The 21,239-nt window shown below is 43.2% G+C and overlaps 1 protein-coding gene across 1 annotated transcript in view; it reads left to right on the top strand.

The window, feature by feature from the left end:
* The window catches only part of LOC140493745 (doublecortin domain-containing protein 1-like), a 621,788-nt gene extending 604,880 nt beyond the window's left edge, over positions 1-16,908 (top strand). Inside the window, exon 41 of the mRNA XM_072592573.1 lies at positions 16,782-16,908. The gene's annotated coding sequence lies outside the window, so the exon portion shown is untranslated. The remainder of the gene's footprint in view (positions 1-16,781) is intronic.
* The last annotated feature ends 4,331 nt before the right edge of the window (positions 16,909-21,239 follow it).

Here is a 21,239-nt window from a genome sequence, read left to right as displayed (position 1 = left end):
GTTCCTCATACATCACACGTGACATCACTTCCGCCCCTTACATCATCGCTGATGTCGCACGCTCCGTGACCTCTGCCACCCCTACTCCCGTGTCTGCCACCACTTCCGCCCCCACCAATGCCACTCACCTGTATTCTGCTGATACGCCCCCCACAGATCCCACTGTCACCATTCATGGCCCCCAGAACCCTGAGGGGAGCATCACCCCTGCTCATGACTCCACCCCCATTCCCCTCACCATCACACCCACTCCAGTTACTGGCTCCGCTCCCACTCCCAGCTCCACACCCACCAGATCCCAGCACCCAGCCCTGCCGAGTTTTCACCATCCCTCCAGACCTCCCACTCACTGAGGACGAACGATCAGTCCTCAGCAAAGGAATTACCTTTATCCCCCTCCGTCCACGCATCAATGAATTTAATACACACCGTGACAGCGAACACTTCTTCCGCCGTCTCCGCCTCCAAGCTTACTTTCACAATCAGGACTCCCGCCCACCTTCCAAGGACCCCTTCGCCCACCTCCAACACACTGCATCCACCTGGACACCCCGCGCTGGCCTAATGCCCGCCCTCGACCTCTTCATTTCCAACTGCCGCCGGGACATTAACCGCCTCAACCTGTCTATCCCCCTCCCCCACTCCAACCTCTCACCCTCACAACACGCAGCCCTCCAATCCCTCTACTCCAATCCCAACCTCACCATCAAGCCAGCAGGTAAAGGGGGCTCAGTGATAGCCTGGTGCACTGACCTCTACACCGCTGAAGCCAAACGCCAACTCGAGGACACCTCTTCCTACCGCCCCCTCGACCATGACTCCACCCCTCCCTCACCAAACCATCATCTCCCAGACCATACAGAACCTCATCACCTCAGGAGATCTCCCACCCACAGCTTCCAACCTCATAGTCCAGGAACCTCGCACTGCCCGGTTCTACCTCTTTCCCAAGATCTACAAGCCTGACCACCCTGGGGCACACGTACGGGCCCCAGCTATGCCTGTCTCTTTGTTGGCTACATAGAACAGTCGATCTTCCGTAATTACACTGGCACCACTCCACACCTCTTCCTCCGCTACATTGATGACTGCATTGGCACCACTTCATGCTCCCGCGAGGAGGTTGAGCAATTCATCAACTTCACCAACACATTCCACCCTGACCTTAAATTTACCTGGACCATCTCTGACACCTCCCTCCCCTTCCTGGACCTCTCCATCTCCATTAATGACGACCGACTTGACACTGACATTTTTTACAAACCCACCGACTCCCACAGCTACCTGGATTACACCTCTTCCCACCCTACCTCTTGCAAAAATGCCATCCCGTATTCCCAATTCTTCCGCCTCCACCGTATCTGCTCCCAGGAGGACCAGTTTCACCACAGAACACACCAGATGGCCTCCTTCTTTAGAGATCACAATTTCCCTTCCCACGTAGTTAAAGATGCCCTCCAACGCATCTCGTCCACATCCTGCACCTCCGCCCTCAGACCCCAACCCTCCAACCGTAACAAGGACAGAACGCCCCTGGTGCTCACCTTCCACCCTACCAACCTTCGCATAAACCAAATCATCCGCCGACATTTCCGCCACCTCCAAAAAGACCCCACCATCAGGGATATATTTCCCTCCCCACCCCTTTCTGCCTTGCGCAAAGACCGTTCCCTCCGTGACTACCTGGTCAGGTCCACACACCCCTACAACCTACCGTCCCATCCTGGCACCTTACCTTGCCACCACAGGAATTGCAAAACCTGCACCCACACCTCCTTCCTCACCTCCATCCAAGGCCCTAAAGGAGCCTTCCACATCCATCAAAGTTTTATCTGCACATCCACTAATATCATTTATTGCATCCGTTGCTCCCGATGCGGTCTCCTCTACATTGGGGAGACTGGGCGCCTCCTAGCAGAGCGCTTTAGGGAACATCTCCGGGACACCCGCACCAATCAACCACACCGCCCTGTGGCCTAACATTTCAACTCCCCCTCCCACTCTGCAGAGGACATGGAGGCCCTGGGCCTCCTTCACTGCCGCTCCCTCACTACCAGACGTCTGGAGGAAGAATGCCTCATCTTCCGCCTTGGAACACTTCAACCCCAGGACATCAATGTGGACTTCAACAGTTTCCTCATTTCCCCTTCCCCCACCTCACCCTAGTTCCAAACTTCCAGCTCAGCACTGTCCCCATGACTTGTCCTACCTGCCTATCTTCTTTACCACCTATCCACTCCACCCTCCTCCCTGACCTATCACCTTCATCCCCTCCCCCACTCACCTATTGTACTCCATGCTACTTTCTCCCCACCCCCACCCCCCTCTAGCTTATCTCTCCACGCTTCAGGCTCTCTGCCTTTATTCCTGATGAAAGGCTTTTGCCCGAAACCTTGCTTTTGCTGCTCCTCGGATGCTGCCTGAACTGCTGTGCTCTTCCAGCACCACTAATCCAAAATCCATTGCTGTAGCAGCTGGATGAAGCATACCTCAACCATCAAACCAAAAAGAAATCATATGAGGTCTTTGAATGAGACAATAAATAGGTTGCTTTTGGCAGATGTTAAAGATCTAAGGACATTATTTTGACAAGGAAAAGGGAGCTTCTTCCAATCTTGACCAAAATCTATATCTCAATCAACATCCCAAGAACCAATTATCTTATCATCACCACTCATCTGATAATACAAACATGTTTCGCCAATAGATTGTCTCGTAGCTTACATAAAACAGTCACAACGCCAATCATACTTCATTAGCTCAAAGGTACCATAAGATGTGTTGATGTTGTGAAGGCACTATATAAATGTATGTCTTCCTTTATTCTTTCCCAAACAGACTTATTTTAGATCCTATATCCCTGTGACATTAAGTTTATTTTCCAGATTGATTTTAGATTTTTATTTGATCACAAAAAAGTTTATTCAAAGTATTGAATCTAGCTTTAAGCCTCCATTATATTTCTTAAATAATGGGCAATGCTTTGCTTTACAATGACAGTGAATGGATTAAAATACATAATTCCCTTATTCCCAATTCCTCTGCATCCACTGCGATTGCTCCCAGGAGGACCAGTTCCACCACAGAACACACCAGATGGCCTCCTTTTTTAAAGACTGCAATTTCCCATCCCACATGGTTGATGATACCCTCCAGGGCATCTCACCCACATTCCGCACCTCCGCCCTCGAACCCCATCCCTCCAACCACAACTAAGTCAGAACCCCTCCAGTCGTCACCTTCTACTCCACCAACCTCCATATACATCGCATCATCCTCTGCCATTTCTGCCACCTACAAATGGACTGCACCACCAGAGATATATTTCACTCCCCACCCCTACTCGCTTTCCGTAAAGACCATTCCCTCTGCAACTCCCTTATCAGGTCCCCATCCCTCACCAACCCACCCTCCCCTCTTGCACCTCCCCCTGCCACCACAGGAATTGCAAAACCTGCACCCACATATCTCCCCTCAGCTCCGTCCAAGGCCCCAAAGTTGCCTTCCGCATCCATCACAGTTTTACCTGCACTTCCACAAGTCATTTACAGTATCCATTGTTCCCGATGCAGTCTCCTCTACATTGGGGTCACAGGATGCCTACTCACAGAACGCTTCAGAGAACATCTCCAGGATACCTGTATCAACAAACCTCACTGCCCGGTTGCTGAACACTTCAGCTCCCCCTCCCCCTCTGCTTAGAACTTGCACATCCTGGCCCTTCACCATTGCCACTCCCTTGCCACCCGACGCCTGGAGGAAGAATGCCTCATTTTCTTCCTCGGGATCCTCCAACTCCAAGGCATCAATACGAATTTCACTAGTTTCCTCATTTCCCCTCCCCCTATCTTATCCCAATTCGAAACTTCCAACTCGGCACTGCCCTCATGACCTGTCCTAACTGTCCATCTTCCTTCCCACCTATCCGCTCCACCCTCCTCTCCGAACTATCACCATCACCCAACTTCCATCTACCGATTGCACTCAGCTACCTTCCCCCCACCCCAGCCTCCTCCCATTTATCTCTCCACCCCCTTGGCTCAAGCCTCATTCCTGATGAAGGGCTTATGCCCGAAATGTCGATTCACCTGCTCCTCAGATGCTGCCTGACCTGCTGTGCTTTTCCAGTACCACACTCTCAATTCAAATGTACAGTCAGTTCTTCGATAATGCAATGGTTACGTTCTTGTGCAACCCCGTGTTGTTGAAAAATTATGCTCCAGAAACTGTGCTTAAAGTGTTGGTGCTGTAATCGTGTTACAGCCAACATGCGTTTTAAGAGTTCGTGTTTTAGAAACAGCGTCCCCAATTCGCCAATTGCGTTACAGTGAATTTGTGTTGACGAAACACATGTTATAGCAGATCAACCACATTTTCAGTATCACTAAATCTAAAATAGTCAAAAAGCATCAAAACATCAATTCTGAAAAGCTGAAATGGATCCAGAAAATGCTGGAAATACTCAAATAAACCAGCAATGATGGAGAGGGAAACAGAGCTAATGTTTCAGGTAAATAACCTTTCATCACAATAAGGATAAAAGTAATCTCTGTTAATTACCCAAAATCAGAGCATTCATGATTGTTTAATTATATTTTGTTATGAGATTTTGAAACTTTTTCTACAAAGACAATTCAGCCCTTTGTGTCCACACTGACCCTCTGAAATGTTACTCACCCAGATTCAGCCCGTTACTGTATATTTACCATGGCCAATCCAACTAACCTGCACATTGAATCATGGAAATATTCCGCATGGAACAGACCTGTCGGTCCAACTTGTCCATGCTGACCAGATATCCAAATTAATCTAGTCCCATTTACCAGCATTTGACCCACATTCTTCTAAACCTTTCCTTTTCATATACCCATCAGTCGCTTTTTAAATGTAGTAATTGTATTAGCCTCCACCACTTCCTCTGGCAGCTCATTCCATATACGTGCCATCCTCTGATCCTTCAGTCCCTTTTAAATGTTTCTCATCTCACCTTAAACCTATGCACTCAAGCTTTGGTGTCCCCTATCCTTTGAAAATGGACTGTGTGAGGAAACCGGAGCATCCAGAAAAAACCCACACAGATACAGGGAGAACATACAAACTTTACACAGACAGTTGCCCAAGTCTGGAATCAAACCCAGATAACTGGCAGTGTAAGGCAGCGGTGCTAGTACTAGTCACCCATAATGTGCCTGTTTCCATTAATATCCTTATATTCAAAAATTTTCAAATGCACCCATTTCTTGTCTCCAACTCCTTACCTCTATTCTGCTTTGTATCTCTTATTTGTATTTTAAATTGCTATCTTCACAATGGAAAATGCCTATATATATGTGGCATATTGTAATTACAACCTACAGCCAGTAGTGATGCTGTAGTACCATGGTTTTCTGACTCTCAGTTCCTCTGTCTGTACCACAGAGAAAAGCTTATGTTCCACCAAACTCTACTTCCCTCCTCCCCTCACTGTAAGTTCTATGCCTCTCAGTTCCTCTGTCTGTACCACAGAGAAAAGCTTATGTTCCACCAAACTCTACTTCCCTGCTCCCCTCACTGTAAGTTCTAGAATTATTGCCTCCTTTGGTTCAAAGTTGACCCTAACATCTTTCTGTATTGAAATACAATCATGTACAAATGTACATGTCCATTTAGTCTGCCATAGTCATGTGACCTCTACCATGAGACCCACTCCCTTTAAGCAAACATCTTAAGTTTCACACTATTGGGTTGTACATTCAAAACACCCTCCATTTTGGCCCTAAAACCCATTACCAAAGATCCTTTACAGCTCATCGAGCCACTTCAACTGAGTGTGTAAGTAGTCTTTTATTTCAAACAATTCAATCATGAATCAGTAAGCTTTTATCTAATTACTTGGAAATCTCCTTTCATTTTTAAACCAATTTAGTGCCAAAGGAGTGTTGGAAACAGAGTTAAAATTTTGAGTGCCGTGACCTTTTGTCAGAAAAGCCCTCAGGACTCAACATTGAGTTTAACCATTTTGGAGTGTGAACACCTCCTTGTCATGTTCATTACCCACCCTCACAATGCCAGGACCTGTTCTGTATGGATTGTTCTCTGAACAGTGAACCAATTTTCAAGAATTTTTTAGGGAATGTTGCTGAACAAAGAGACCTTGGAGTGCAAGTTCATAGCTCCTTGAAAGTGGAGTCGCAGGTAGGTAGGATAGTGAAGAAGGCGTTTGGTATGCTTTCCTTTATTGGTCAGAGTATTGTGCATAGGAGTTGGGAGGTCATGTTGCAGCTGTACAGGACATTGGTTAGGCCACTGTTAGAATATTGCGTGCAATTCTGGTCTCCTTTCTCTCGGAAAGATGTTGTGAAACTTGAAAGGGTTCAGTAAAGATTTACAAGGATGTTGCCAGGGTTGGAGGATATGAGCTATAGGGAGAGGCTGAACAGGCTTGGGTTGTTTTCCCTGGAGCGTCGGAGGCTGAGGGGTGACCTTATAGAGTTTTACAAAATTATGAGGGGTATGGATAGGATAAATAGACAAAGTCTTTTCCCTGGGGTGGGGGAGTCCTGAACTAGAGGCATAGGTTTAGGGTGCGAGGAGAAAGATATAAAAGAGACCTAAGGGGTAACGTTTTCACGCAGAGGGTGGTACGTGTGTGGAATGAGCTGCCAGAAGATGTGGTGGAGGCTGGTACAATTGCAACAATTAAGAGGCATTTGGATGGGTATATGAATAGAAAGGGTTTGGAGGGATATGGGTTGGGTGCTGGCAGGTGGGACTAGATTGGGTTGGGATATCTGGTCGGCGTGGACGGGTTGGACCGAAGGGTCTGTTTCTATGATGTACATCTCTATGACTCTAATTCACAATTTCCATTATCACCTATTCAGTATTATTATCAGCATTTCCTTTGTCTGCTTCTCTTTTTCTTTCTCTCTGGGTAACCGTCTCCATCTACTTGTCTCACTTGTTTTCTTTCCCACAACCCCACACCCAATATCAGCATAAATAACATTATTTCCCTGCTGTTTTTAGTTCTAACAAAGAGTCACTGGTCTCGAAGTATTAACTCTGAATCTTTCTCCACAGATGCTGTCAGACCTGCTGAGTTTCTCCAACACTTTCTGTTTATTTTTAAGCTAATTTCTCTCCCTTAGCAATAATCAATGGTATTCAGAGACTACAATATAGTTTGCATGCCAAACAGAAGATATGTTTCACTTATTTGTTTTCCCCTAAGTGCCAAAATTGCCGAAGAACAAAGTTTGTTGTCACTTTGAAGGTAAATGTTGTGGATGCTGTGATCTTCTAGGACAATGTTCTACTGTACACCGTAGCATTGGTTACCATCCAGAGTAATGGATTTCCACCTCATTCTTGGAGAGAGTTGTGATTTGAGTAGGAAGAGATCAGAATAATGATAATTATTAAGTAAAGATGAGAAAGTGATCATAAAGCTTAAGCTCAAAACCTATTAAGCCAGAGGATTCACCAGTTTGCCTGTTGAAACAGGCTTGGTAGCATAGCTGGAAGGCTCCATGTGTAAGTGCAAGAGTCGTTGGAGAGCAAAATGGTGCTGGAAAGAATAATTAGGATATATTAAAGTATGAACCCATTCTCCAACAGAGTGAAGGACTGTGCCTTGATGGAATGAACAGGCCTTGTGTGCAAACACTCCTGGGAAGACTATAAAACATCACTGCTATTGTAAATATAAAACAGACTGATCAAATTTAAACAGTTTCTCCAGGAAGTAATGGATGAAGTTATGCTGATGGTAGGTGCACGAGTCTGAAAATGGCAGTATCATTCGCATCAACGGGTTCATAGATACCTGCAGTTTAAACATAACGATTAAGCTCTTGTTTTAACTGAAATCTATTAAAAGAAATAATTTCCACTTACATGACATCTTTACCAATTCCACAAAGTGCTTTACAGTCAATTAAGTATCTTTTGGCAATTTTTATTCACTGTGTTTTTTATTCATGCATGGGGACGTGAGCATCACTGGCTGAGCCAACATTTATTGCCCATCCTTAGTTGCACTTGAGAAGAAGGTGGGAAACTGTCACAAAGTTATCACGGAGGGAGTATCAGGATTTCAACCCAGTGACACTGAAGAAATGGCGATATATTTACAAGCTAGGATGGGGAGTGAGTTGGCAGGGAATCTTGCCATGGTATTTCTATATATAGATCTGCTGCTCTTGTCCTTCTAGATGGAAGTGATCATGTGTTTGGAAGGTGCTGCCCAAGAAGCGTTGGTGAATTTTTGTAGTGCATCTGTACATGGTTTACAGTATGTCAGTGACGAAGGGAGTGAATGTTAGTGGATGTGATGCCTTTCAAGTGGGCTACTTTGTCTTAGATGGTGTTGAGCTTCTTGAGTGCTGTTGGTGCTGCACTTGTTTGTTGAGTTGTATTCCATCATACTCCTGAATTATGCTTTGTAGATGGTGGGGCAGGATTTGGGAGTCAAGAGGTGGATTATTTGCAACAGGATTCCTAGTTTTTGACCTGCTGTTGTAGCCACCATATTTATATGACTAGTGCAGTCACTTTCTGATCAATGGTAACCTCCAGGATGTTGGTAGTGGGGTATTCAGTAAGATAATGCCATTGAATGTCAAGAGGTGATGGTTAGATTCTCTCTTGTTGGACATGTTCATTATCTGTCACTTGTGTGGCATGAATACTGCTTGCCACTTGTCAGACCAAATCTAGGTATTAACCAGGACTTGCTGCACTTGGGTGTAGAAGCATAGAAACTAAGAGCAGGAATCAGCTGTTCTGCCCCTTAAACCTGCTTCACAATTCAATATGATCATGGTTGTTCTTCTATCTCAATGCCATATTCCCACTTTCCTCTGCCTGCCTTTAAATATTTATCTATCCTTTTGAATATAGTCAGTGATATAACAACCTTCTCATTCTTCTGTGATCGGGAAGTTGACAAGTTCACTACCCTTTGAGTGACAAAGTATTTTCTCATCTCAATCCAAAATGGCCAACCCCTGAGGCTGTGACTCTGGTACTAGACTTCCCAAACAAGGAAAAAAAACTCCTTGCATCTAGTCTGACTAGCCCTATTGGAATATTTGATCTTTCAGTCAGATCCCCTCTCATCCTACTAAACTCCAGTGATAACAGGCATAGTCAAACTAATCTCTTCTCATGGGATTGTCCTGTCAACCCCAGTATCAGCCCAGAGAATCTCCACTGCACCCTCTCTATGTCACCCTCAGTAGCGAGATAAAAACTGCTTGCAGTACTCTGGATGTGGTCTCCACAAGGCCCTGTGTTACTGCAGTAGGACACTACTATTTCTGAACTCAAATCTTGTTGCACTGAAGGCCAATATACCATCTGTCTTCTTGATAGTTAGCTACACCTCCCTGTCTACTTTCATTGACTGGTGTACAAGGATACCCAGTTCCCTTTGTACATCCACATGTCCCAAAATATCACGGTTTATATAGTATTTGCCTGGCCGTGGACTGCATCGGTATCTGTGAAGTCGCAAATGATGCTGAACGTTGTGTGCAATAATCAGCAAACATTCCCACTTTTGACCTTGTATTGGAAGGAAAGTATTTGATGAAGTAGCTTTGGCTAGGACACTACCTGAGGATTTCCTGCAGTGATGTCCTGGAGCTGCGATGACTGACCTCCAACAAAAACACCATCTTCCTTTGTGTTAGGTATGACTCCAACCAGTAGAGATTCTTACCCCTGACTATCATTAACACCAGTTTTGCCACATTCAGTCAAATGCAACCTAGATATAAAGAGCAGTCACTCTCACCTCACCTCGTTTATCTCTTTTGCTATGATTAAACCAAGGCTCTAATGAGGTCAGGACCAATGGTCCTGGCTGAACCCAAACAGAGTGTCAGTGAACAGGTTATTGCTGGGCAGGTGTTGTTTGATAGCACCGTTGATGACTTTATTAATGATTGAGAGGAGACAGATGGTGTTGATCATGTTGGGTTTGTCCTGACTTTTATGTACAGGATACACGTGGTCAATTTTCCACATTGATGGGTTGATGCCAGTGTTGTAGCTGACTAACAGAGTGACAAGTTCTGGAGCACTTGTCTTCAATCATATTGCTGGATGCTGTCAGGGCCCATACCCCATTCAAGCATGGTTCCAGCCATTTCTTGATATCACGTGGAATGAGTTAAATTGGCCGAAATGTATGAAGTGTGGCAATCAATTTCCACAAAGCAAACGCCCACAAACAAGGTGTTCTGCATTTATTAGTACTGATTGGTAGAGAGAGAAATGTTTTTGCAGGAAACTAGGAATATACCCCTTCCTCTTTTGATATGTCCTCTCCTCTTCCATGAATTACTCAAGGGCATCCAACTAAGATGGCAGACAGGGCTCCAATTGAAAATAAATGCTTCAGAGAGATGGTATCTCCGTGAGTGCAACACTTTAGTAGTGCTCTGGGCGTGTCAATCTAAATTTTGTACTTACGTTTTTGAGGTGATCCTTCTGATGCCAACTGGAAACAGCTACCAACTGAGTTACAGCTGCTGCCAAAGTATCCCAGTTACTTGCCAGGTCACCATTTATACATCTCCAGTTAGGCTAGAATAAAGTAGTATCCAACTATTCAGTGTTTGATTATTGTTGTATGGGCAGTCTCTGCAGTACTGCTCATGATGAAGGTTCCTACCACCATCCACTTTTTAGAGATAGGAAATGACAGGGCTTCCTTGGCCTAGTATGCTGGAGAAAAGCAACAACCTCATCTAAGTGCAAGTTTAACAAGATGTAGTTTATTGCATGCTAGCAGCTTGTTATAGCTTATGAAATTCAATATCCCCTTCTGTGTACCACTACAGCAACTGGCCATCTGAGGAACTGAGTGATGACAAAGAACTCAAAGCCAGCACTGTCTATGGAGTATTAGTATTATCTGCTCTTCTGTAAGCATTGGAGACACAGGCAGTATAAAGCAAACAGCCTAAATCCATGGAGAAGGCATCACCTCTGCTAAATTGTGTAAATTTAACATAGACTACTGATGTTGGAATGTTTGCCTTAGAGCAGAGAAATTTAAAGGGAAATTTCATTAAAATTAGAAAGAGCTTTGTTCGTAAACAAGGAACAATTATTTCCATTGCCATGAAGGATTAGCCAGACAACACAGATTTAAAGGTGATTTGTAAAGGAGCTGAGAGGAGTTAGAAACCTTCTTTTGTGCCACAAGTTGTTATAATATAGAACCCACAGCCTGAAAGAGTTGTGGAAGCAGATTTAATAGTAACATTCAAAAATAAATTGGCTAAACACCAGAAAAGTCAAAGTTTGCAGGGCAGTGGAGAAAGAGCAAGGATGGTCAGTCTAATTGAACATTGAACATAGAACATTACAGCGCAGTACAAGCCCTTCAGCTCTCGATATTGTGCTGACCTGTGGAACCAATCTGAAGCCCATCTAACTGACATTATTCCATTCTCGCCCATATGCATATCCAATGACCATTTAAATGCCCTTAACATTGGCAAAACTACTACTGTTTGCAGGCAGTGCGTTCCATCCCCCTACTACTCTTTGAGTAAAGAAACTACCTCTGACATCTGTCCTATATCTATCACCCCTCAATTTAAAGCTACGTCCCCTTATGCTAGCCAATGCCATCTGAGGAAAAAGGCTCTCACTGTCCAACCTATCCAACCCTCTGATTATCTTATATGTCTCAATTAAGTCACCTCTCAACCTTCTTCTCTCTGACAAAAACAGCCTCAAGTCCCTCAGCCTTTCCTTGTAACATCTTTCCTCCATACCAGGCAACATCCTAGTAAATCCCCTCTGAACCCTTTCCAAAGCTTCCACATCCTTCCTATGATGCAGTGACCAGAACTGTACGCAATACTCCAAATGTGGCTGCACCAGAGTTTTGTACAGCTGCAGCATGATCTCATGGTTCCGAAACTCAATCCTACTACCAATAAACGCCAACACACCATCTGCCTTCTTAACCCTATCAACCTGGGTGGCAACTTTCAAGGACTTATAGACCTGTGAGCCTGACTTCGGTTGTGGGTAAAGTGTTGGAAATGGTTATAAAAGATAGATATAAGAGCAGTTGATGTGGTGTATATGGAGTTCAGAAAGGTGTTTGATAAGGTTCCCATGGTAGACTATTGCACAAAATACGGAGGCATAGGATTGAGGGTGATTTAGCGTTTTGGATCAGAAATTGGCTAGCTGAAAGAAGACAGAGGGTGGTAGTTAATAGGAGTTCAGTTACTAGTGGGGTACTGCACGGATCTTTTTTGAGTCCACTGTTGTTTGTTATTTTTATAAATGACCTGGATGAGAGCATAGAAGGATGGGTTAGTAAATTTGTGGATGACACTAAGGTCAGTAGAGTTGTGGATAGTGACGAAGGATGATATAGGTTACAGAAGGACATAGATAAACTGCAGAGCTGGGCTGAGAGGTGGAAAATGGAGTTTAATGTGGAAAGGTGTGAGGTGATTCACTTTGGAAGGAGTAACAGGAATGCAGACTACTGGGCTAATGGTAAGATTTTTGGTAGTGTAGATGAGCAGAGCGATCTCGGCGACTATTTATTATTCTATTAACTGAACAGCTATTTCAAAATGCTGGGGCAGGTACAATGGGCAAAATGGCCTGTGTCTGTACTGTATGGTTCCAGGATGCTACAATAGATCAGACAAGCAGTTAACCAGTGTGAAACAGAGTGAACACATGCTATTTGAGTTGCTGCAAACATGGAGTTTGAACAATATGGACGAGCTGTGGTAAACATCCATTTTCCACATTGTCATTCCATTAAAACAGTGGGCTTCAGTACTGCATCAATGCTTTAATAATTTATTTCCTAATGGCAATTTCTAGGCTATGCTCGGGAATGAAATAGGAAGTGTCTTTACAGATGTCACAACATGCAGGTTCAGAATTCCAAAGTTGTTTTCATTACTGTTGTGTAATCGATAAAACAGTTGTTCTTTTGAAGCAACCAAGTGGTGTCTAGAGGATTATTCATTGATTGGTGTCAAAGATATCACTGTCACTGGGGTAGACACACAGTGTTGTGACAACTGTTTTAACAGCTGATGACTAAGTCCCCATAACTCACAATGAAATAATAGTGAGCAATTCTGGTTGGGTTATCTGTTCCTGGAGAATTCCTCTTTGGTCTCCCATTCCACTTGTTACAATAGCCCTCGCTCTTCCATCTCCCATGCCTTTATAACTAATAAATAAAATCGCCCAACATCCCAGATGTTGCTCGAAGCAATATCCAAGAAATGGTCCTGCAATCTACAGGCAGTCTTGATGGTCGACAACCCCACTGTGACTTCCCTAAGCCTCACCCCAAAGTGTCAGGTTTCCAGAATCGTACTCGCCTCTGTCAAGACCATCTGGGCTTCCTGCTGCATGCTAAAAGCCCAGCAATGCACCAGATTGATTGAATTCGGTAATAGCCCTACAGGTAGTGGGAGGGAAATGGAAAAGAGCAGCTTCTAAGAGTGTATAAGGGCATAGTTGACACTTCTTTGTAAATGGGTGAAACTTGCACTCATAAATGTGTTGCTACTTTACATCATCTGCTTGACTGCCATCATAAATGCAGCTTTAAGAATGAAGCTGCACAGGTTACCTGTCATTCATATAGTACCATGTTGGAACACAGTATAAGGAGTGCTATTTTCTCCTTAATGCTCAGTGAAGCATAAAAAGTCTTGTCGGTTCTCGATGTGGGAGCATCACATGTTGGAAAACCTTCACACAGCTGAAAACATTGACTTTTGTTGTTTATAACAGAACAAAGTGACAAAAGAGAACCAAGCAAAAGAAAACTGCACTTGCTCCTGGGGAAAAAAAATGAGGCTGCTCGCCTTTTAAGGAACAACAAATTTACAGTCAATGAAAGCTCACTTTATCTAATTGACACTGATTGGAACCAGGTTTCAATCTAGTCTTATTTGATTTGTTGCACCTGATGTTGAATGTAATGCTTTTATCTCAATATCCTCATCTTCCTCTTCAGAAGACTATTGGCACTCTCCACATTGTCACATTCCCTTTTTGCCTGCTCCAGTTGTTTAGGGTACAGCATACTAAGATTATGCAGCTTTCTACATGGTTCTGCAAGGCACTCCCCCAACTGAGCCAAGAATCACAACCTAATTTGCAGGAGACCTATTATCTGCCCCATGGTGGAAGAATGGGCTACATCATGACTATGTTAGAGCTGAGTCTGAAAATTACAGAAAGAAGTCATCATTCTGGCTGCAGAGAGTTGCTCTTATCTCCCAGTAACCATCCCTATCAGGCACCCTTATTCTTCCAGCCTCCTGCTTATCTACCTCGGATTCTAGCATCTGCAGATTTTTTTGCCTCTAACCCTTGAAATGGAGTAGGAACATGAGAATTCTCAAGGATATAGAATCATAGTAGCTTCCAGGGTACTAGGCTCAGGGGAAGGCACTTATGTTGGTGAAGACTGCTGCCCAGGCTATAGCACAGACCTCATCAAATGCACCAAGATGAAGTAGTGTGATCTGTCAAACTGCATTGGCAGCAGCCTTGATATATTTGTGGATTGAGGATTGAGAAAGCCCACACAGATCACCAATGGATCCCTGGAGGCAGCTGCTTGCATACAAAATTAACACAGCTGTCACTTTGGACATTGGGATAGGATGGGACACTCACTAATTCAGGCTGCAAGTCCCACTCCAGGAGGATGTCTGTAGTTCATGGTGGCAATGAGCCTCACTCAATTGGAGGGAATGGTATCAAGGCAAATAGATAGTAGGCGTCCTGTATTTTATGTGCATCTTGAGGAAGCTTTCTGCTGCACCTTCTTCATGTTGAGGCTGTTTAGCAGCCATTGGAGGTTGCTGCTGGTGTGGGCATGCTGACACATTGGTTCACCTTCATCTTTCTGTATATTTGTTGTACTTCGCAGCTATACCAACAATATCCTTTGCTGTGATGAACTCCATCTGTCATGGTTCCAGTGAACCTGTGTGGGGAACATGAAAAACAGAGCTGGTCCTCAGTAATGACAGGACACATCATTTGCATCACACATAAATTAGAATTTAGTAATATCCAGTGGGACATGGAGGATCCAACAAAGAGAATCATAACAGGACTGCATATGGCTGTTTGTCATAATGGATCTTACCCTGCTGTACTTAGCACAAATACAGTCGAAAATTCTTAATCCAGTAGGATTATTGAAAACTTACCACTACAACTACCCAGCCTTACATTATCTTTGTGCATTGTGATCGACAGATGACCATTTTAAGATTGTCTGTGATTATTTCTGCTTCACAAAGATGACTATGATCATTTTGTAGTAACTAATGACATGGTCAAGATAGTTTGTAACCAGGATTTGCATCCCATGCAGTTGGTCACTGCATGTGTTCAGGTGTAGGATTCGCTGATTCAAGATTCCTTTAACTGCATCGTGAAAGTGTCTGATTAATGCAATTGATTCTTGAATGCCCTCACATTGGTACCGAGAGCTTGCATGGTCAGACAGACAAAAAAACAATTAAGTTGATAGTTCCAAGAGGTTATTAATAGATTAACTGAGGTGGGTTTATTAATATGAATATTTGTTTTTATAAGAGATTTAGCACGAGAAGGATTTAAAATGTATTGAATGGCTTTAATAAATGGATTTTTTTAATATAGTATGATCTGTAATAGATGCTTAAAACTTTATTTTTTAAAATCTTGACATGGCTCTTAGGATTTGTCCATGGGTTGGCATGGGTTAAAGCAAAACGTGTAAGGTATCGGAGCATGGATTGATATAAGTTAGCATAGATCTATAAGATAATTTGAAGGTATTTAGAAAGGTTCAGTATGAATTGGTTAGATTGCCAACTCCGCCGGAATGACTGTAAATCTACTGGAATCAACATTAATATCCCAGGTGTAAGAAAAAAATTCCAGAGAATTGGAATGCCATTTGTGTACAGCAAACATGTATGACTCCCTTCCAGGTAGGTCTTGGTCAAAAATCAGCGTTGATATAAGTTAGGTCATCGAATCACTATTGAATGTTCTGCTCCTGGTTACAGGTGTGCATGTTCTTTGCTGCATTGCTGAGTTCGGTCGATATTACAGAACACACAGGTTTTAGTCGTGCCTATTTAGATATACACTGACAAATAAAATGTTTGCTGCCCGTGAGTAAAATTCCATTTTAGTTGCTCAAATGAAGCTTTGACTTCAGCAAAGTTCATTTGTAAGACGCCTCGATAGTCTTTTGTGAGAGAGTAAAAGAAATGGATTAAGGTAAAAAAAACAAATTAAGAGTAGCTGAGATGATATGTGATGTCAACGTAATAACAATGTGGAAGAGTGTCAGGTTTTGGTGGTTAAGTAATTAAGATTTACAGCTCTTTGGCAGGTCATATTATCATTCGACCATTAATCCAGAGACCTGTAATGCTCTGGGATTCTCAGTTCGAATCCTGCCATGGCAGATGGTAAAATTTGAATTCAATAAAAATCTGGAATTAAAAGTCTAATGACGACCAAGAAACCATTGTCAATTGTCAAGAAAAACCCATCTGCTTTACTAAGACCCTTTAGGGAAATAAGATATCAGCCTTACCTGGTCACCTACATTTGACTCCAGACCACTGCAATGTGTTTGACTTTCTACTCCTCTCTGGGCAATTATGGATGAACAAGGCAATCTAGCTTAGCCAGCAATGCCCACATTCTGTGAATGACTTTTAAAAATGTGGTTAATAACCATTGTTTTCTATACTTGAATCTAGCAGGTTGCAAATTCATTTTCTTGAGTGAATAGTTTCCAGATGTCATATCTGCTTCACAATCAAGTGGATGGATGACCTGCCATCTTTGATGAATCACCACCCTAAAACCATTCACGCTACTCTATGATGTCACTTCGTTGACAACTCTTGGAATAGATCCAGCTTGGACGGGCAACCGGAGTGAGTTTGTGGATGGTGAGGGCAGGATGACCATCTAGAGTCATTGAGTTATACAGCATGGAAACAGACCCTTCGGCCAAACCAGTCCATGCTGATCATGATCCTAAACTAAATTAGTCCATATCGCCCCAAACACTTCTTATTCATGTACTTATCTCAACACCTTTTAAATGTTGGAACTGTACCCGCAACCACCACATCCTCTGGAAGTTCGGTCTACACACACAAACCACACTCTGTGTAAAAGATTGCCCCTTGTGTCTTTTCTAAATCCTTCTCCTCTGACCTTAAAAATATGTCCCCTGGTCTTGAAATCCCCCACTGTAGGGAAAAGACACTTGCCATTCACCTTATCTATGCCCCTCATTATTCTATAAATCACTATAAAGTCACCCCTTAACCTATGCTTCAGTGAAAGAGGTCCCAGCCTATCCAACCTCTCCTTATTACTCAAACACTTAAATATAACTCAAATCTGCTTTGGGTACAACTGGAACAAAATTCCATGAGTACCAGGGAGCCTCTCAAAAAGGCTTCTTCAGCACTCAGCAGGCTCTGACGCTGCCTCTGTATTGTTCCAACAGCAGCACACGCTCACACAAACCTCCAAGACAAAAATCAGGCTGTTTACGGCTGTTACTCCAAGATAAATGTTCCACCAATACTCTTCATCAATGCATTATATCAATTTAAGAAAGTGAGAGCATTTAGCCCCTCAAAGATGCTCAACCAGTCAATATGTTCAAGAGCTCTCCTTTAGTGAACTCAATATATATCCATATTCATCCCATTTTGCTATAAACTATGGCATATATATCCCATAAACTATCAACTTCTGTTTTAAATTCAATGATTCAGCTGGCTTCAATTGTCATTTCAGAAGAGAGTTCTAAATGGTTATAACAACAGCAGCATTAATGATAAACCATGGATTTATGTAGTGCTATTAATGTGATAAAACATTCCAAAGGAAGCATCATAAAAAAAATGACACCAAGGCCACTGAAAAGACGTCAGGTGAGATACCAAAAGCTTGGCCAAAGCTGAAGGTCTGAAGGAATGTCTTACATAATGAAAGTGAGGTAGACAGTTGGAGAGGTTTAAGGAGGGGATTTCTGAGCATGCAGGAATTAAAATCTGGGATGCTTAAGAAACCGCAACTAAACAGAAGCATTTCACAACATTGTGGAGCTGGAAGAGATTACAAGAGTAAAGAGGGGCAAAGGCATGGAGGAATTTGAAAGCAAGAACAAGAATTTTAGAATTGAGGCCTTAATTAATTAGAATGAATGTAGGTCAGTGCAAGTTAAGACCTGAAGGGAGAGTTTTGGATGAATTCAAGTTTAAGAAGGGAGAGTGCAGGATGTCAGCTAGCAGTGCATTAGAATGGTCAAGTCTGGAAGTAACAAAAACATGACAAAGGTTTCAGCATCTGGCGAGGCAGAGATCGGTGTTAATGCTGAGATGGAAATAGGTCACTTTAATGATTGAGTATTTACACAGTTTAAAACTCATCCTATGACACGAAGGCTACAAACAGACTGGGCCAACCTCCATCACTCTGGATGAGAAGAAAGGTTTCCAAGTTTCACCCCTGATAGATACAATGCTGTTCATTTCCCTGTGGGCTTATTTTTGCGATGAACTGCAGTAAATTTTTAATTATGACACTTCTGATCAATGGTCTTCATTACACTGACACTTCACACCTTTTCTTTGATTAATCTGAATTTATAAACCATTTGTATAAAACTATGTGCTGATAACATGTAATATGAAGCAGATACAGGTATCAAAATCTGAAGGAAATATCTGATATTAGAAGGCTTCTTACTCAATTTGATGCGCTTTTTTTAAAAAGGCAAATCCTCTTGGCAAAAGAATAATTGCAGTGAAAATATTCTCCTGTTTATTAATTGTGTTTAAATGTACCAGTTGGGCCATTAAATGTCTGATTCAGTAGTGTCTGATTGGTTTGTTACTGATGTGTAATGTCTGTATGTACATAGTGCTAATGCGTATTTGTTCATGAGGATCATACTAATTTCAACAGTGTCAGTGTCAACCTATTCTAGTGGGTAACACTCCTGTCTCTGAGGCAGGTGTGGGTTCAAGTGTCTCTGAAGACTTGAGCATGAAAACATGTGCTGGTCCTCTCAGTACACACTAGGTGAGTGCTGCTCTTGTAATAATATCTGGTTAGATACTGTTTGATTAAGAAATAAATATAATTAGGCAGGCACAAGCATAATCAAATGTAGGCATCAGCTCAGCCACAAGAGCAGAAATAAGACATTCACCCATTCGAGTCTGCTCCGCCATTCAATGCAGATGCAGAAATGCAGATGCTGGAAATCAGAAAAAAAATCAGAAATTGCTGGAAAAACTTAGGCCCAGCAGCATCTGTGGATAGATTGCAGATTTAATATTTTGGGTCCATTGACCCTTCTTTAGAACTGAAGAGGGAACAAGGGCCAAAGACCTATTCTGAAGGAAAACAAAAACAGAAATTGCTAGAGAAATTCAGCAGGTCTGGCAGCATCTGTGGTGAGAAAGCAGAATTAACATTTGGGTTCAGTGACCTCCTTCAGAACTACTAACTTGATAACCCTCAACACCACTTCTCTGCATTATCTCCTTAACTGTTGATTCCCTCACTGATTTATAAATCTATCTCAGTTTTAAATATACTCAATGACTCATTCTCAGCCCTCTGAAATAAAAAGAATTCCGTAGATTAATTACCCTCAATCAAAAAATTAATCTTCTTCATCTCTTCTCAATAGATGTCCCCTGATCTGAGATTGTGTGTTCTGGTCCTGGATTTTCCTGTCAAGTCACCTATGAATCTTAAATGTTTCAGAGGCGAGGAACCCCAGCAAGCAACTCAATTCCTGACTTCCTAAGGCTTGTCCACCATCTACAAGGCACAAGGAATACTCCCATTGCCTGGAATGGTGCAGCTCCAACAACACCCAAGACGTTTGACACTGTCTAGGACAAAGTAGCCTCCTTAATTGGTGTCACATCCACAAACATTCAATTTCTTGACCATCAGTGCTCAGTAGCAACAGTGTGTGCTATCTGCAAGATGTCCTACATAAATTCATCAGGTCTCCTTAGACAGCACCTTCCAAACCAAGACCACTTCCATCTAGAAGGAGAAGGGTAGCAGATCCTTAGGAAAACCATTGACTTCAAGTACCCCTCCAAGCTGCTCACCATCCTGATTTGGAAATATATTGTTATTCCTTCACTGTGGCCTGGTCAGAATCCTGGATAAGGGCATTGTGGATCTTCCAACAGCACATGGACTGCAGCGATTCAGGAAATCAGCTTACCACCACCTTCTTGAGGACAACTAGGGATGGGTGATAATGCTGGTCCAGCCAATGGCCTCCACGTCCTATGAAGAAATAATAATTTTTTTAAAAAGGTCTCTTCTCATTTTTCTAAATTTTACTAAGTAGATGCCCTTCCTATTTAACCTCTCCTTTAAGAAAATCCTTCCATACCTGGAATTAGCCTAGTGAACATTCCTGGACACTCCCCCAACATCTTTCCTTAAAATCAGCACTAAGACTGCTCACAGTATTCCAGATGCGGTCTGACCAAAGTCTTGTACTGTTTTAACAAGCCCTCCCTAATTTCTCTATTCTCTTTGAAATAAAGCAGTCAGGCAGGAGGTTGGAAGAACACAGCAAGCTAGGCAGCATCAGGAGGTGCAGAAGTCGATGTTTCGGCTGTAACCCTTCTTCAGCACTGAGGGTGGGTGGAGGGGGAGCTGCAGATAAAGGGGGTAGTGGGGGCAGGGTGGTGAAGTGGGGATAAGTGAAGACAGGTAGAGGGGAGGTCAATGGGAGGAATGAATCCAGTTGACGGTAGGGAGCAGTGGAAGGGAGGGGGAGGGGCTGGGAGGGGAGTTGGGGGATGAGGAGGGATGTTATTTGAAATTGGAGTCCTCCAGGCTGTAGGCTGCACATACGGAAGATGAGGTGTTGTTCCTCCAATTTGCAATGTGATTCATTGTGGCAATGGAGGAGGCCAAGGACGGTCATGTTGGAAAGGGAGTGGGAAGGGGAATTAAAATGGGTGGTGACTGGAAGGTCCAGTTGGCCTATGCAGGCCCAGCTGAGATGCTTGATGAACCATTCCCTAACTTTATCTTTGGTCTCCCTGATGTAGAGCACCTGATGCAGAAAATTAGGTTGGAAGAGAGGCAGGTGAACCTTTGTTGCACTTGAAAGGACTGTTTGGGACCCTGGATGGAGATGAGGG

Source organism: Chiloscyllium punctatum, chromosome 22 (genome assembly GCF_047496795.1).
Source record: "Chiloscyllium punctatum isolate Juve2018m chromosome 22, sChiPun1.3, whole genome shotgun sequence".
Lineage (NCBI taxonomy): Eukaryota > Metazoa > Chordata > Chondrichthyes > Orectolobiformes > Hemiscylliidae > Chiloscyllium > Chiloscyllium punctatum.
The sequence above is the reverse complement of the archived record's forward strand: the minus strand, read 5'-3'. Positions and strand labels throughout refer to the sequence as shown.